The sequence below is a fragment of the Lynx rufus genome, unplaced genomic scaffold, assembly GCF_022079265.1.
Source record: "Lynx rufus isolate CCGP_SWC_20201006 ecotype Redwood Valley unplaced genomic scaffold, mLynRuf1.p SCAF_8, whole genome shotgun sequence".
Lineage (NCBI taxonomy): Eukaryota > Metazoa > Chordata > Mammalia > Carnivora > Felidae > Lynx > Lynx rufus.
In genome coordinates, this window is record NW_025814896.1 from 51,586,532 (window position 1) to 51,603,513 (window position 16,982).

General features: G+C 47.7%; 1 protein-coding gene across 1 annotated transcript in view; it reads right to left on the reverse strand.

Moving 5' to 3' along the window:
• SH3RF3 (SH3 domain containing ring finger 3) overlaps nt 1-16,982 on the reverse strand; it is a 368,418-nt gene that overhangs the window by 157,134 nt on the left and 194,302 nt on the right. The gene's annotated exons all lie outside the window — the stretch shown is intronic.

Genomic DNA, 16,982 nt, shown 5'->3' on the forward strand with positions numbered 1-16,982 from the left:
GTTCTTGTCATCCTGTCAAAGATGAACCAACCATTTCAAAAGTGATCTGCCACCTTTGGCCTTAAATGGTGAGTTACAGGCTCTGAAACCAAAATGAATTTGTGGCAATCTTCTGCTTCTCTGAAATAAGGAGTCAGTCAAACTACCCTGAAACTTGAACTCGATGTCACCATCCACTTCCTGGGGTCTTCCAACTTAACCGGACTTGTCTCATAAAGACCAGTGACCGCCCTTCTGTGTGGGCAGGCAACACCCATCAACTGAGTAAGCTCTTCCAGAAGCCAAGTCTCTGCCAGAGGAAAACCAAAGGAAAACCCACCACTGTCCCTGTGTCAATACCCAACAATTTCCCTGACAGAAGCTGCATTTTCTTACCAGGGCTGTCTATGCCAAGGATTTCTTTAGTATTCGAATCAATCAATAGAACCACAAAAGCCTGAAGCAGTAGTACATCGAAAAGCTCTTTGTAGGGGACTTAATAGCATGTTGGCAACTCAATCACTCTGCATTTATGTTTCAGCGATGTCAAATGACAGCAGTTAAGAGAGAACCTGCTGGCAAATTGACAAACAGCCACCACTAACCAATTAAACAGTAACACCAGAGGATTTTTCGTTGCAGAACTCAATGAGGGGAAAAAAAATCAGTTTGCTTCCAATAATACTCATCCTGGCTAGCTTTGTACTCTAAGCACAATAGCCCATAACAGGCCCCAATTTCACAGGGCTGAAGCAAAGGGGTGATTTGCAGCACAAGTACTGTGATGAGACAAGAATGGAAAGGGCTACTGGCTGTGAATCACCAGAAGAACCTCACTGCCACACAAAGGCCAGTCATCCCCTGGCCCAGGGGTCATCAACTGGGGACAGTTTTGTCCCCCCGGGGAACATGTGGCAACATGTAAAGACATTTTTGGTTGTCACAACTGGGAGGTGGGGTGCTATTGGCATCTAATGTGTAGAGGCCAGAGAGGAGGCTAAACGTCCTACAAGCACAGGGCAGCCCCGACAGCAAATAATTACCCCTCCCAGAATCCCTGCCGCAACCCGTGAGGTTAAATTTACAAAAAGACAGAGTAGCTTTCTTGTTCTATTTAAACTTAGTCCATCACAACTTTAAAAGTTAAATATTACATTGATTTCCATGACAGGAGTCTGTTCACTATTGAGCACATGGAGAAGCTGAGATACCCACTGAGAGGTAAGAGGTGTTAAAGGGGCAGTAAGGAGAGAACCCACAGTCACACTTGAAAATGGGCCTCAGTTCAGTGCAGAAAGGAAACCTTCACTTTGCCGCAGACTCTGTTTCCTTTCACCACCACCCCCCGCCCCCCCTCCCCGCCGACTAAGAGGGAAGTGCTCAAAAGCAGTATTTGGAGAGCCACACACACTGAGGTTGCTGGTCATTTTTGCTACTCTTGATAATGAAGAAGAGCAAGAACGGCCAGATTCACACTTTTGTTTCTATGGGCTGTACCTCCATCTGTGCACCGCCATGCTGTTTGAACATGCGCAGCTCCCCGTCCTCCCATGCACAGGGGACGCCAGCATCCACACTCTGGCCCACTTACGACCAGCTCTACCACTCAGTTGAAACAAACACTGCTCATGCATGCTGTGCAATCCTGGCCCCGACCTGCCTGGGGTGCACGGAAGGGCCTGGGAGTAGTGACAAGAACCTGAGGCTGTTCTCACCTAGGTGGCCTGGCTCCAGGCCTGGTGTTTGTGAGTAGTGTGTCTTTTTGGCTGTGTAAGGAATGTACTGCTGATGTCCAGGGGCCCTGGTCTCTCAAGGACTCTCTAAAATCGGTATGGCCCCATCCATCCGGGCACTGTGACCCCAGACCTCCTGGTCAACCCTAACCCTTTCACGGCCCAGATCTACCTGCCTCTCTCTGTTCTTTCAACTTCTCTTCCAAGTTCCAAGGGAACTTAGTTCCAATCTAATTGCTTACTTGACTTCTCAAAATGGACATCCTATGGCTGTCCCTGGAGCCTACACTCCCTGCATTCCTCACTCTGGTCAGGGACTGCTGGCCCACTGCCAGTCCTGTCCCCTGTCCCCCCCCCCGCCCCGTGCCCATCTTCTCCCTTTAGGGAGAAGGACTTTAGCACTAGTCCTCAAGTTCTACTGACCCCACTGGAAGGCTCTCAGGGAGGCACCAGGCATGCCTCTACCCCCATGGCTGGGTCCTTCCTCTCTCTCACCTACACCACTGCAAACCTCCAGCAGTAAGTCCCTGGCCCCAGGCAGCCTACTGTGAGGCTAGATGCCCAAACAGAGCTGATCCTGTCACCCTGGGGCTCATGAGCTTTCAGGGGCTACCTACTACCCGGAGGAAGGGGCACCAAGCTCCTCGGCATAGCATTCAGGATGCCCTGACACTGGCCTCAACACAGCTTCCAGCCACAGCCCCCGATGCTCTTCCCCACTCCCTGTGCCAGCCACGGGGCCAGCATCCTTGCACACAAACAGCACATGCTTCTGGAACCTCTGGAGCTTCTCTCTCCTTGGCTCCAGGCTCTCCCTCCCAAACCCAGAGGCAGCAGGCTGTGCTCTCCAATGTCTGGGAGCCTCTACTCCATCACACCCCTAGCCCCTATTAAACTGAGGCCTCAGGATAGGAAAGTTCCTGGCACATGGCAGGTATCCCATGCATGTCTGTTCATTTAACTAGGCTCAGTTTATTCCTGAGATAGGGACTGGATGAGGACCAGAAGCGGGGAAAGTCAGAAATGACAGACAGATCTGACATGGCACCACTTGTAAACCAGCATGCCTCACAGAGATCCAGGATAAGGGTGCCGATCCCAGCTCTGCGCAGAGGAGCAAAAGAACAGTTGTTCTAGTGGGTGAATCAGGGAAACAGAGGGGCCAGAGGCATCTGAAGCCACAGAAGCAGGGCAGGAGTGGTCTACACACATCCTCACCATGGCTGCAGTGGAGGCCCAGTCAGGGCCAACCACCTGATGACCTGAGGTCAGATCATGGGGCTCAGAGCACACAGCACAGCCTGGCTGGCTCAGCCATGCTCCGGTGTGCGCCCATGGGTGGGCACGGAGAGGGAGAGGGGAAAGAGAGAGCCATAGAGAAGGGAAGTGGGAGAGAGAGCCCATCTAAGAATCCCCTCCCCAGGCTGCCAAAGATCAGCACCTAAGGGAGCAAAACTGAGACACAGGACACATTTCTGAGGGCAACAATAAAAGTCAGGGATGGTACCAAGAGGAGGTTTATTCAGAGGGACAGAGCAGTGGGAACCTGCTGGTTCTCACTGTTAGGACTCTCAGACCTCCAAGGCGCCTTTCATCTTCAAAGCTCTTTATAAGATTAACTAATTAGTCCATGACAGGGCCTGGAGGCAGCACCCGCGAGGACTCTCCCAGGCCAAGGAAATTGAGTGGGTTTCTGTGTGGCCATTTCCTCTCTGCTCCTTATAACCTTTCAACTGTGTGCTTCCCTTTGGAGGAATCCTATTCAAACGTTGTCACTGAGCCAGCATTCTATGGGCTCAAGACATTAAGGAAAAGAAATAAAAGGAAAATGGAAATGCATCTGGGATGCCTACAGGATAATTAACACCAGCAACCCCTGCAAGGCATTAATAATAATTAAAACTTATAATGTCAATTTCATGGCTCATTACTCAGATGTAGCACACAAATCTTACTGTGGGCTTAATGCTCTACCCTGTGGAGACATGGGTGCTCACACATGCACAGCAGCACCATCTCCATCTTTTATGGAGATCACCGCAGCAGCAGGCTTTGACAAATGTGCCTCCATTACACCACGTTGCTGACTAGGCTCTAAGTCACGCTGGCTTCCCTGGGAGTGGGGCCTGGAGCATAGGGGGAGGGCAGTGTGGCAGGGAGGGCCAGGTCTTTCTCTTCCAGATTCCCCAGCAAGCTGGGGTGAAGAATGTGGACAAACAACTCATCTGTGTTTTTTAGACTCTAAGGACTAAACCATTCTCTCTTATTCAGAGCTTCCCAGGCAACACTTGTGGTTAGCACAGGTTCTAATTTCATGTTACCAGTGGAGGGCCCCCTGGACTATCAGACCCATGAGGACAGATACTGTGCCTGTTTTTGTTCAGATGCTGCATCCCTGACCTCTGGCCTGATATACATCACATGCTCAAAAGACCTACTGAACGAATGAACATATGGACCAATCAAACCAACTCCCCAGGATTGGGCCTGGGCTAAGCCCCTGGCTGGAAGAGCTTCCCCTGCACATTATTTTTCCCAGGATATGAGGTTCAGGGTCCACATAGTCAAAAATCCTATTGCTAGGAGTGGCTGGGCCCAGATAAATGGGGAAAATCCCAATGACTACTCTAAGAGGAGTGCATTACAACTGGAGGAACCAGGCCAAGCAAAGGCATAGAGTTGGACACAGACACAGTTGTTGGACACAGACACAGAGCTGGAGTTGGGCACAGTTGGACACAGACATGGGCCTGGCTCACACAGACATGGCAAAGTTGACAGTCATTGGGGAAATACATCCTGGCATGTTGTAGGGTTGGTGAGTGGGCCATAGGGGAGGCTGCCTGACCATAAATGTGCCAAGCCTCGCAGGGCCTACAAAGGTGGCAAAGAAAGCTAATTACACCCCAATATCCACTTGCTCCTTCTTCTGGACAGTGAAAATACTCCAAGTTTCAACTGGGGTCAAGGTCACCCAGCTAAAAACTTCATTTCCCAGCCTCATGTGTATATAGCCATGGCCATGTGTCATAACAGTCATCAGAATGCATGTGAAAGTAACTTGTGCAATTCTGGACCCCATTTCATAATGACATTTGAGAAGAAATCCTAATTCCTGTTTCTCCCTTCCATAGCCTGAATGGCAGAGGGGTGGAGATGAGCCAGCTTTTTCCACTCCAAGGTCCCACTCAGAGCAAAAGGAGGAACCTGCTCCTTGAATGACCATGTAAAACAGATCTCTGTACTGTGACGTGAGGAAAAGGAACTGTACCTTACTTAAGCCACCATATTGGGGGAGCTCGGCCTGTATCCTGACTAATTCAGAGGATCAGAGGCGTGACTTACGATTTCAACAGCTTGTAAGCAGTTTTCAAGGCAAAGTGTTTATTCTGTACCACTGTAGAAGTTACCATTCATGTATTTCCTATTAGAACATAGACACTCTCAGGTTTGGAATTACTTGAAAAGCCATGATTTCCTTGGCCTTATCAGGTATTAAATCCTGAAACAGAATGTCCCCACCTTCTAGTTCACAAATTAAATTTGTGATAGAGATGTCACTACATCACACGTCAACCAGGACATTCCGGGTTTTATTTTAAAGCAATTCAAGCTCCTTTTTCCATTTTTATCATCACAAGCTTGGCATTGCGTCCTGTACTTTTGTTCCTTTCATTCTGCTATTCTGATGATTTTTTTCTTTCTGGTATTTGCATACTCGTGCTTCCAAGAATTTATGGAACACTGCAACGTGCTAGACCCTGCAGCAGGTTACGGACAAGTAAGACACATCCCTTTATTCAGAGGTTCACCAAACAGGGCAACCAAAGAGAAATGCACAGTTTGTTCCCAGGCACAGGTGGGGTGAGGACACCCCTCAGCAGTTACCATGTGATGCAGACATAAACTCTCCACTGCCAAGAACAGCCTTGAGCCGCTTCATGTTCAGCACACGTTTCATGTTTCAGCAAGATTAGTGAGGATTAAAAAGAAATTGTATCTCTCTCTCTCTCTCTCTCTCTCTCTCTCTCTCTTTTTGTTTTTTTCTTTTACTTTTCCAAGAGTTTGTCAAAGACCCCTTCTCAAGTTTGTGTGCTGTTCTATATTGCATTTTGGCAGTCAATTCGCTAATGTTAGTGGTAATTTGCTAGAAGGTGGTAGGGCTTAACTTCTCATTCTGAGCTATTAGGAGAAGTGAAATTTAAGGAAGGCCACATTCTGCCTGAGTGACACCTGGTGACTTTGGGTGGATGGAATCATTTGTATGCAGAAGGTGTGAAGCCCCTGGGGTTCCTCCAGATGAATGGTGCTACATAAAGCAATGCTGTGCTTATGCCATTAAAGGGATGTGGCTCTTTGAAGCTCTTCTCAAATTAGCTGATATAACTTTGTAATAAAACCACCATGGCATAAGAAATAAAACTTTTCCATAACAGCCCACTCCTCTTCAAAGAAGTTACGCTTAAAAGACTTCCGTCACCCTTCTGAGGGTCTGAAGCCACTTCTAAGCTACTTGCATATGTTACTCTGGAAAAAACGAGAGACACCAGGATCAAATAAAGTGCAGTAGAGAGAAGGTAGGATCCAGATTAAGGTCTTCTGAAAGCAGACTAAGAAACCAGTCACATAAAACGTTGCTCCTAACAATGACATAGCTCAGTTAGGTTTTTTTTGTTTTTTTCTATTTGGGGAGATTTATAGCCAACATTAATGAAAATACTGAGAGTGAAGATAATTCTGGGGAAGCTGCATGTACACATGTGTGTGCACACACACCGACATGCTCACAGGCAGGGCCTTGGCTCAGCATTCACACTGAGGAAGGTCTCAGACAGTTAGCTTGCTCCCAAGTGATAGAGAGTCCCATGTGTGATGATCAGATCTCCTAGCATTCTCCTCCCTGTCCTCAGGGAATACACAGCACCAGCAGCTCATTTTTTACTACTCACATGAAGAGGAATAAAGAGTACCCCCAGCATCACCAAAACATGAGTGCCTCTGCTGGCCCCCAGGACAAGATCACCACTGGTGCCCAATGGGCCGGCTCACGTGGGTGCCAGGGAGCTTCCTACCATCTGTCAGCACAGGCTAGGGGAGTCGAGCATGCGTGCCTGCGTGTGTGCCCTTTCTCCCTTCAAGACCCATGCATTCTTTGAAGTCTGAGCAGCTTCTGACCATGCACACCTGCATTTCTGAACACCAGGTTTTTCAAAGTTGGCTGGTTTTACAGAGTTTCCATAGGAATGCTACAATGTGCTGTTGCATTCTAGTCGAACAACGGCTTCACAAAGTTCTGTTTCATCAGCAATCTCTCTATTTCTGTTTTGCAAAGATAAAGACACCCTCCGTGAAGCTCCTCAGGAATGCTTGTGCTGTCCAACTCCAGATTATCTACATTGTGGCAGGGGTGAGGGAGCATTGCTCTTTAACATATGCTTCAGCCCCCCTAACTGTGCCCCTCAGAGGGCCTTGGACACACAGTGACTGAGCTATCCCCACATGGGGTCCTGGACTACCTCCTCACTCTGGAGAGGAGGAAAGAAAGGAGCAGTGGGACATGAAGGTTGGGAATGAAAACCAGAAGGTTCTATGAAAGGGAGAGCAAAGAGACCTGAAGACCAAGGTCCCTGGCCAGAATTCCATGGGTTCTCTGGTCCAGTGCTGTGTGTGCCATCAGGCAGAGCAGACAGCCACACAAGAAGACTCCCAGGAGCTGCAAAGGAGGCCACCACCAAGAGGTATGGCTGGGAAGGGGACAAGGAATGGCCTCCTTTCACTAAAATCAAAATGCACATGCCCAGAGTCTCCTCGAGTGCAGAAACAGCCTGCCCTCCCACTTGGCTGGGAGAGGCAAAATGTAACTGTGTAAATGGCCTGGCCAGCCAGCTGAAGGGCAGGGAGCAAGGCCCCCTGTGGGAGGAGCCAGGCTTACTGTGCCCCCTTGGTTTCCAAATTGCTCTGGCCCAGCACCCAGCATGATCCCTCAGACAACAGTGTATGCCCCAGTCCCCAACCTCCAAAGCTGCCATGCCAGTCTGCTCTCCTTTATTTCCATAACACATTTCCACTCAAGAGCTTGCAAAGGTTCAAAGGCTAACAAAATGAGGTTCTCAATCCCTGTGAGAAGCCTGTTGTACACACGTGTACCTACGTTCCGTCCGACATCTCCCAACTCTCCGTGGACCTCCTCCCTGCCTGCTCACCGCCCCTGCCACCCGCGAGCCAGGCCCTCTCCTCACCATCTGCCTCTGCGTCCTCATGGTGCTCTAGAGGTCCTGCCACTCTGGGAGCTGTGACAGCCCATTTGTCTGTGCTTCATTCTATGACCTACCCAAAGTGTGAAGAATGCCCTGTAACATCTGGTTCATAAAGGAAATCAAAAGTAATTCTGTTCTGACAATCATGAAAACATGAGATAATTAGATTGCCTGGAGAAGTTTTAACCCTAGGCTTGGCAGTCTTATATTTAGGCTAGGCAGTCTTGTATCTAGTAAGTATTGTAGGTATTTGTTTAGAGACTAGAACACCTAGTTCAGTCTCCTGAGACCCCCCTTCACACTATGTACAGAAAGAGGCATGTTTGGGTAGCATGTATGTATGTACGCAAGCACATCCACAGGTACACACACTCAAACTGTTCCTCAAACATAAACCGCCCACTGCATACCTGGGTTTCTTGCTCTCAAGTCAGAGAGGAGAAAGGGAAGGTGAACATCTAATATTAGCATAGATTAGGAGCTGGCACACCATGGCCCTGGGGCCAAATCTATCCTGCCTGCTGCCTTTGTAAATGAAGCTTTATGGGGATGTGACCACACCCATCCATTTACAACAGCAGAGCTGAGTAGTTGTAACAGTCCCTATGGGTCACAAAGCCAAAAGCATTTGCTATCTGGCCCTTTACAGAAAAAGCCTGCAGCCCCCTGGAATGGAACTTCATAGCTAGCAATGGCCCAAGGTCAGATGCTTGCATGGTTTCCACTAATTCCAGGGAAAAGGTGTGGGCAGCTGCAAGGCCCCTCTGTGTAGCAGGGAATGAGCTACATTTAAGAGTGGCATTGACATTTCCACGGTCAAAACAGTGATTTGGGAGTTGGGGACAGCTCTGGCTTGGTGGTGGCCTTGTGCTGTGCCTTTTGACAAAGCGCCCCCATATGCAGGGCCTCATTTTCCCATACACCAGAGATAATAAAATCTGTCCTTCTAAACTTCCTAGTAATGTCAAGAGAATAAAATTGATGGCATGTAACGAGCTTTTGGTTTCTTAATGAAGAAGGTGCTATAAAAATGATTATCGTAGACTGTTTGCTGAGGCAAACAAATGTTCCAGGATCCCGGATGCTGGTGCTAGAAAAGGCACCAATAACGACCCCTAAGTATAGACTGGAAGTAGTATCAGATGGAGGTGGTGAGGACAACGCCCTGCCTGGCACCTGTGCACACACTGGGTGAAAGTAAAACTGGCAAACGTCTAGGTGTCCTCCTCAGCTGTGACATCCTCTCTTTCCCTTCTCATGGGTCTCTGGACACTGCTCAGGGTCCCAGGAGTCCCTTCCACCTTGATTCCAAAGGGATGTTCTTCATCCTGACATCCACAGTTCCTGCTACCCCTTCATCATAAGGACTGGCCGCTTTCCCCTGAGCTTTTGGGATGTTGTGTGCTGCTTCCTGAACTCTCCCAGTGTGTCCAGCCAATTCCTCACAGCCACCCTACAGGTTGGTATTATATTGCTGACACTCTACAGATGGGAAACAGGCACAATGGAATTCAGTAATTTGCCCAAAGTCCCAGCTGTGCTAGGAAACAGCACACCAGGGTTGGAACCCCGACAGTCTGACTTCCAAAGCCAAGCATCAACCCACCACTTACGCCACCTTCTAAAAATAATGTGACCATTTATTTAGTGGCTACTCCATGCCAGACACTCCAGGTAACTTGATTATTGCTCACAGGAACCTTGTGAAGTAGGAATTGTTATTGCCATTTTATAACTGTGGAAAACTCAGAAAGGCAAGGATGTTCCTCAGTGTCATGGGACCCACTTCCAGCTCATAACCCCAGCCTGCCTCCTAATGCTCCTAAAGCAGGAGAGGAGCCTCATGGGAGCCAATGATTACCTGGAAGGAAACATGGAAGGAAAAGGAAAGGGGTGGACTGATTATCCATGAGGCCAGAAGGGTTCATATCTTTACATTTCACCAATTTGGAGAAGTACTCATTTTCCCATTTTCTGGCAAGACCACATCAATAATCCTCAATGATGTCAAAATGTTCCTAGAAGCATTCTGGACAATGGTTACCTACAGGAGCACGTGGCTGAGTCCTGCAGCATGCCCTGGCATGAGGGCTATGGTCTGTACCTTGAAAAGTGGTCTCTGTCCAGCAGCTTCCCAGACAGGGAATATAATCCCTCCCAGGGAATGAAGGGGTCACTGCCTGCAACCCTAGCCCCTCCACTCCAGCCACTGTTGGGGCCTGAATCCCGGGATGTCCTGGCCAGTGCTATGTCTGACATATTACACCAAGGTTCCTAAGAGAAAGACACTAACCAAAGTCACCTTTATGGGTCAAAAGGGCTTCACACTGTGTACCAGGATCTCCAACTACCTCAGAAGGTCAGGAGGTCAGGAAGGAAAGCAAAGGCTTCAACATCTGTTGTTTTTCAGAAAGGAAAATAGGGGTAGATGGTTCCTTGCAGGTTCTTATTTCAACCAAAACTAACCATCACATCACCTTTAAATATTTTTTTACAGATTATTGTTTTAATGCTACCCTCCTCCACAAAAAAAAAAAAAAAAAAAAAAGAAAAGAAAAAGTAATACAAGCAAGTAAGGGAAAAATAGGTATTTGTAAATATCCATGCAGAAAAATTAGTTTCCCTAAGAATCCAGCTTTATTTAAGGGCAAAGAGTTAGAGTCCTCAACCCTCGAGGGATTTGAAGGTGGCTGTGCTGCAATGTACTTGACTGTCACACACTGGATGCCCTGTGCCTCAGTGTCCTCATCTGTAAAATGGGCATCATCAAGTACTTCTCTCCAAGGGACCTTGTGAGAATAAATAAGGTAACAGCTATCAGTCCCTCATACCAACACCCAGAACCTGGTTTGTACCACAGTTTCCATTTGTGTTAAATAACTTCCCAATGATAACACTATCAGAAAGGAGCATATCGCCTGTTTGTTCAGATGTCCACATCAAAACATCACATGCCACAGATACAGGAACATTTTGTGAAAACAAAGACCTGAGCAAAACAAACTTGACCATGATACTACATTAGTCAGTTATAAAAAGAAAAGTTGTCCCATTGACAGAAGGATGAGTGCCATGCTCCACGAGGCCCCACACATCCCCTTCGCAGCGTTTAAGGGCAGCACCTCAAGAACTATTCCTGCTTTCCTTCTCCCCATCCTTCACTACCACGTGAGTAGCACATTTTGCCATGTGGGAGGTGGGGGCCACGATGCCAGGCGGCATGGCCCCTGGCTACAGGGAAGTCACAGGGCAGATGGGGGCAGGGCCAGAAGGGAGACAAACACACCAAACTCCCTGTGGGCTCTGAGCCTGGGGTCCTAGGCAGGGCGGGTCTGGTCTTCTTGTGAGCAGAAGGGGGTCACAAGACCACTGGGGGTCCTCTCACTACAGATAGGCCCTGAGGTTCTTAGAAATCTTTACATTGTGCGGCCAACCTCAGAAAAAAACATCCCATAGACCCTTTTGTAGATTTTCTCTGCCCTCTATAAATGCTGCAGGCACTTAGATATATGATAGAAAAGTATGTAAACTTCAAGCCCTGAATTAACATTTTGAACATTAACATTTTGAAAAATAGGGTTTGTTATTAGGTTTTTAAAAATTAAGCATGAATCAAAGGATAGCTAATGGTTTGGGCTTAATTTACATATATATTGAATTTGCCTGCTTTATACTAATTCTGCAATTTGTGATCTACACAGGATAGAGGTCTGGCTGTGCGGGGCTCAGACCACAGTGTGTCCTGGGACAGGCAGACGCTGGGGCAGAATTCCTCACTGCAGCCACGTAGGCTGAGCCTTGATGAACGTGGCTGGAGCCAGAGGGGATCCCTTGGTTATTTCCATGTTGACTTACAGAAATAATTAACTACAGATATTTATTTACAAAATGCTGGGCTAACTTTGTAATGGAAATCACCACAAAATTAGATGTCAGTCACTTTTATAGACTTCAGGTGAACTTCATAAATCAATGATTAATGCAAATACTCTCACTAAGGAGAAGCAAACAAATGGTCTCCAGAGTCACTGCCATAGTGTGTGTTTAAGCGTGGCGGACCACTGCCAGGGCTGGCATCCTCCCCTCACGCAGGGGCTGGTTCATGCAACAGCAGCTTGCAAACTACAAGGGAGGTGCACAGCCAGCCCTTTGCATTTGTTAGCCGTGTACTTGAGGGAGAAATGTACTGGCGGCAGCTTTGCTCTGAAATGTATGCTGAAGAATCACCCCGGTTACTACCTATTCTATCTATGAGAAACTCTTTCTTGAAGCCTGCATGCTTTAGTGTGATTTTGTAAACCCATTTTAAAGTGCAAACAGGGTCTCTAGTCATCCTCTCACCCCACCTAAAAAGACCATCTCTCCAGCATGGAACCTCTTCGCCCACATAAGGGAGGGTCTTTCTCCTGCTGGCCGGCTTCCTGGCCGAGTAGTGATTTTTGACCTGCCTGAAATACTCAGTATTTTACTAAAATATTAAAAAGCTTACTTGGCCTGCCTGAATTTTCAAAAATTAGGAGGAGGAACACCATCTACGCTAAACATTTTCTGATGGGTAGTGAACAAAACATAACAAGTCCCTGCCTTCATGGAGTTTATGTTCCAGCAAAGGGACAAGCAAGGAAATAGTAAGCAAAATTGAGAGATTAGAAAGTTAAGTGCTAAGGGGCAAACAAATCAGGGAAAGGGACAAGAAAATGTGGGAAGGGGGCAGGTCGAAATCTTAGAGGGGTGTCACTGAGAAGGTAACCCTGGGCAGCCCTAAGTTGGGGGCACGGGGCCTTGGAAGGGTGAGAGGGAGCCAGGGGAGGCCATGCAGCTCCAGGAGTTCCAGGGGGTCCCTGAATGAGATGGGTGCAGTCAGGAGCTTTGCATTTGCAAACTGAGGCACAGGAAGAGGATAAAGAGGGACACAGAAATTTCCTTCTTACAGGGAACATTTTAGGAAGAGATGAGCTGTTTGTTTGGGGCAGGTGAGAGGCTGCACCTAGCCCCTATAGCTCCAGCTTCAAGACAGTCAAGTCCAGCATTCTGGATCAGGCTGAGGGACAGAGTGACGCCAAAGGCTGGCAGAGATGGCATTCTCACTGCCATGAGGCTGTAGAACATCGTGATGAGTCTGCACTGAGAACACACAAGTTTTACTTCTGAAGCAAGTAGTGGTGTAATTATTATTACCCTGTGCAGAAACAAAACCGTAACTTGAATGATAAACAAGTATATGAGCCATCAGTGCTGTGATATAAACTATGTTCCCCAAGCCCCAAATCGGGAAACATGGCCTGGGAGGGCATAAAAAATAACTAAACACAGAACTTCCAAAGAAAATCCAGCCTAAAACACAGAAAAGAGAACAGAGACCAAGAGACTTCTCAATAAAAATGCTGGGCTCGCCAAACATGTAGTCAGTCTGCCTGCTTTCCAAGCACTCTGCCTCCAAAGTGCTACCTAGAAGCAGGTGGCATAGAACATTCTGACTGAGGCAGCAAAGAGAAATGAGTGGGAAAAAGTGGCCTTCTTGTTGCTTCGCCGTTTTGGTCCTGCTGGATTCCCTGCCTCTCTCACTGGAACTGTGGCTGCCTCACGGGCCCTTGCCATCATTGGGAAGGGGTGGGGTGGGTGTTGCACACACATCCCCTACTCATTCTCTGCACCAGCTGCTACCCTTCCTCCAGACAATCAAGTCTTTACCCCTATTTTCCTGGAAAAGTCATCTAAGGGCAAAGTCAGACAGGAAACTATCAGACCCACAGAGCAGCCTTCTTTAACATCAGGAGGCCTCAAGGGGCAGGGGCAGGGGGGACGGAGGTATCCGAACAACGAAGTGGTCTTTAAAAGTTCAGTGCACAAATGAAGAGTTGGCTGAGATTTAAATGAGTGGCTGGACTTTTTGAAACTCTTAGAAACATGCTCCTATCTTTAAAATTTAACAAATTCACCACCCTTCAGAAGTTATTCTAAGATGCTACAATTATTAATTCATTTATTCTACATAACATTAATAGTTGAATATTGTAACTGTCTCCATTTTATAGATGAGGAAACTGAGTCACAAAAAAATTAAGAAACTTGCTCAAGGTCACATAGCCAGGCTTTATCCTCTATGCCAAGAATCAGCAAACTTCTTCTATAAAAAGCCAGATAGTAAATATTTTAGGTTTGCAGGCCAGAGGGTCTCCTGACAAAGCTACTCCATTCTGCCATTGTAGCATGAAAGCGGCCCTAGATTCCATAGATTATACCTCAGTGAATGGGTGTGGTTATATTCCAATAAAACTTTATTTACAAAAACAGGCAAAGGGTGTCTTTGGTCTTCAGGCTGGGATTTGCTGCTCAAAATACATTTTCTCATTTTGTGTCCAACAAAATGTGATCACTCTCAAATTGTCCTCAAGTCTGTGTTAATGGAGAATCAGGCTCTGTTTTATTTTGTGTTTTTTGAAAGCAAAATAACAACGGATTGACTTTCTTAAAATCTGATGCCCAAACTGATGTATCAAATTGGTCACTTACAGTTTCTTAGACATTTCAATGATACAAGACATGTCCAATAAGGAGAAGCCAGGGATTTTTAAAGGTAAAATTAATCACCCTAACTTGAATTTTCAACTGCATGCAGGAGAATGCCTGAATTGGACAAACATAGGCAATGCTATCATTTTCCTCAGGGTTACAGGCCTGGCACTGGCTGCCAGCGAGACTAAGCTCTAAACAATGTTCAAATCAGGAAATGAGTTCAGGAGTTTAGAACCGTGGTATTCTAGAAAAAGCTCCAGGGCCAGTGCCCAAGCTCTGCGGCCATTCCCCAATTCCTGGAAGGGTCAAACCTACAGGAAATCAAAGTGGAGGGGACTTCGTCCAGGCCGTGTTTCTGGCACACTCACCCTCCAAAGGGCCCCAGGCCAGGGTGCAGCCTGACCCCACCTGCTGCTGGGATAAAGGACCCCAGGCTGCACTTGTTTCTGTAAGCTGTGGTGATATGTACTGCCAAGGCTTTGCTTTCACACTTTATTTCCATTTCATTGGAATAGCTCAAAAGAACCCATCAGTTCCTGATCATTTATTCTGCATAGCAAGAAATACTTCAATACATTTGTAAGGACACAATTAGCATACCGTGTAAATTCAAGAGCATGGTCCTGAGTCCTATCCACCTACACTAGTGCTAGAGCTGCTGCACACAGACCTGGGTCTGTAAGAACTGCTCAGCCCCCACCTCCCATCTGGCAGATGCAAGTACATCCCGCCCACTGTGGGCAGCCCCAGCATCCTCTGCACCACAAGGAGAGTTAAGCGGGGCATCCTGACAGAACTAAAGGCAGAATAGTGTGTCCTGGAGGAGCAGAGTGGAGGGGCCCTTGTGGCCCAGTGTGCAGCCAGGGCAAGAGAAGGCCCTGTCCCTCTGTCCCACCACATGGTCTTGGAAACAGGCAGCAGTGAGAGGCAGTGTCAGGGAACTTCATGTCTCTATGGCCTCACTCAGGCTGCAGCCAGCAGCACACGTCACAGCTGTCAGGGTTCTGCTGCAGGCTGAGGGAAGGGCCGATTCCAAGAAACCAGCCCTGGCTACAGTTCTCACCTTCATTACCTACTGCGAGAATAGTACCAGGAGCACAGGTGCCCACAGGAAAGAGCTGGGGCAGCGGATGGAAGACAGATGACAGGGCAGAGGCCAGCAGGGGCCAACTTGGCCAGACACTAGCAGCCTGAGGGAGAGCACAAGGCCACAGCTGCTTTCCTCTTAGAAGTGAACAGCCTCTCCTCCTGCAGCTTACAGTCAGCCTTGGCCAGTCTACATGCAAACAGACGTACCAAAGAGACTGGCAAAAATCATGCAGTCTTCTCATCATAGAGGAAGTGGAAAGTCAGAGTCCTGGGCTGCCACTGGGCTCCTGCCACTGGGCTCAGCTGGCACCCATGGCTAAGTGTGGATGGCATGCACAGAAAGACCTGCAAGCAGTCCCGGCCCTGTTCTCCAGGCAGGCCAGGTGTCTGCAAGGCCCATGGGAGAGCCACGGCCCCTCCCACACAGTCCCAACCAAAGGCTCACGAACCATTATTAATACAATTCATTTGCCTACCCACTATTTCCTGGCCCCCTAATATGTCCAGACACAGTTCTAGGAACTGCTAATATGTTAGAAACAAAACAGACAAAAATCATCTATGCCCTGAGGGAACATACATTTTAGACAGGGAAAGAGAAGTATGTAAAATAAATCATTACCTATATGCAGCACATTGAAGTCGGTAGGTATTATGGAGGAAAAACATCCAGAAGAGAATGGGAAGTGTCAGTGGGGCTTGGAGTTTGCAATTTTAAATTCAGTCCAGGTTCTGGGGGAAGCGCCCCAGGAGAGGAGGACACAGGCAATGCCTGGGTGATGTTCCTGGCCTAGAAAAATTCCTCTGCTCACACTCAAATCAGTTTCTTCCTGACGCAAAAAGAGGAGAGAGAAGAGGGGCAGAGGGGAGGAGGCAGGGAAAAAGGCTGGGAAGCTGCTAACTGATGACAAATGAGCTCTTTTGATGGCTAATTCCTGAGTCTTGCTCTGGCACACAGCCCTGTGGGGCAGAGGGAAGATCTGTGCACAGCATCAGGGGATGTCAGCTTCATAAACACTAGCACTCCTGATGCTCCAGGAAACAGAGATCCAGGCACAGAGCATGGAGAGAAGGAAGAAACTATCCTCTGGTCATCAGGATACAGAGCATCTTCTTGTGCTCAAGAGAAAAGCTGAGGAGCCCTTTTTGGATTTTGGTCCAAAGTCAACACAGATGCTACAAGGATTCCAAATGCCTGGCTTTTCACACAAGGCTTAGAACCGGCTAATACATGGCATGACCTCTATTCAGCACATATTTACCAGGCACTCCTTTATAACACACGATGCAAGCAACACAGAGACAGGTGACTGAAAGACCCTAAGCAAGAAATTCACAGTACCTTCACACAGAGCCTATTTGTTGATGGGAAGCAGGGTGAGATCACAAACACACACACACACACACA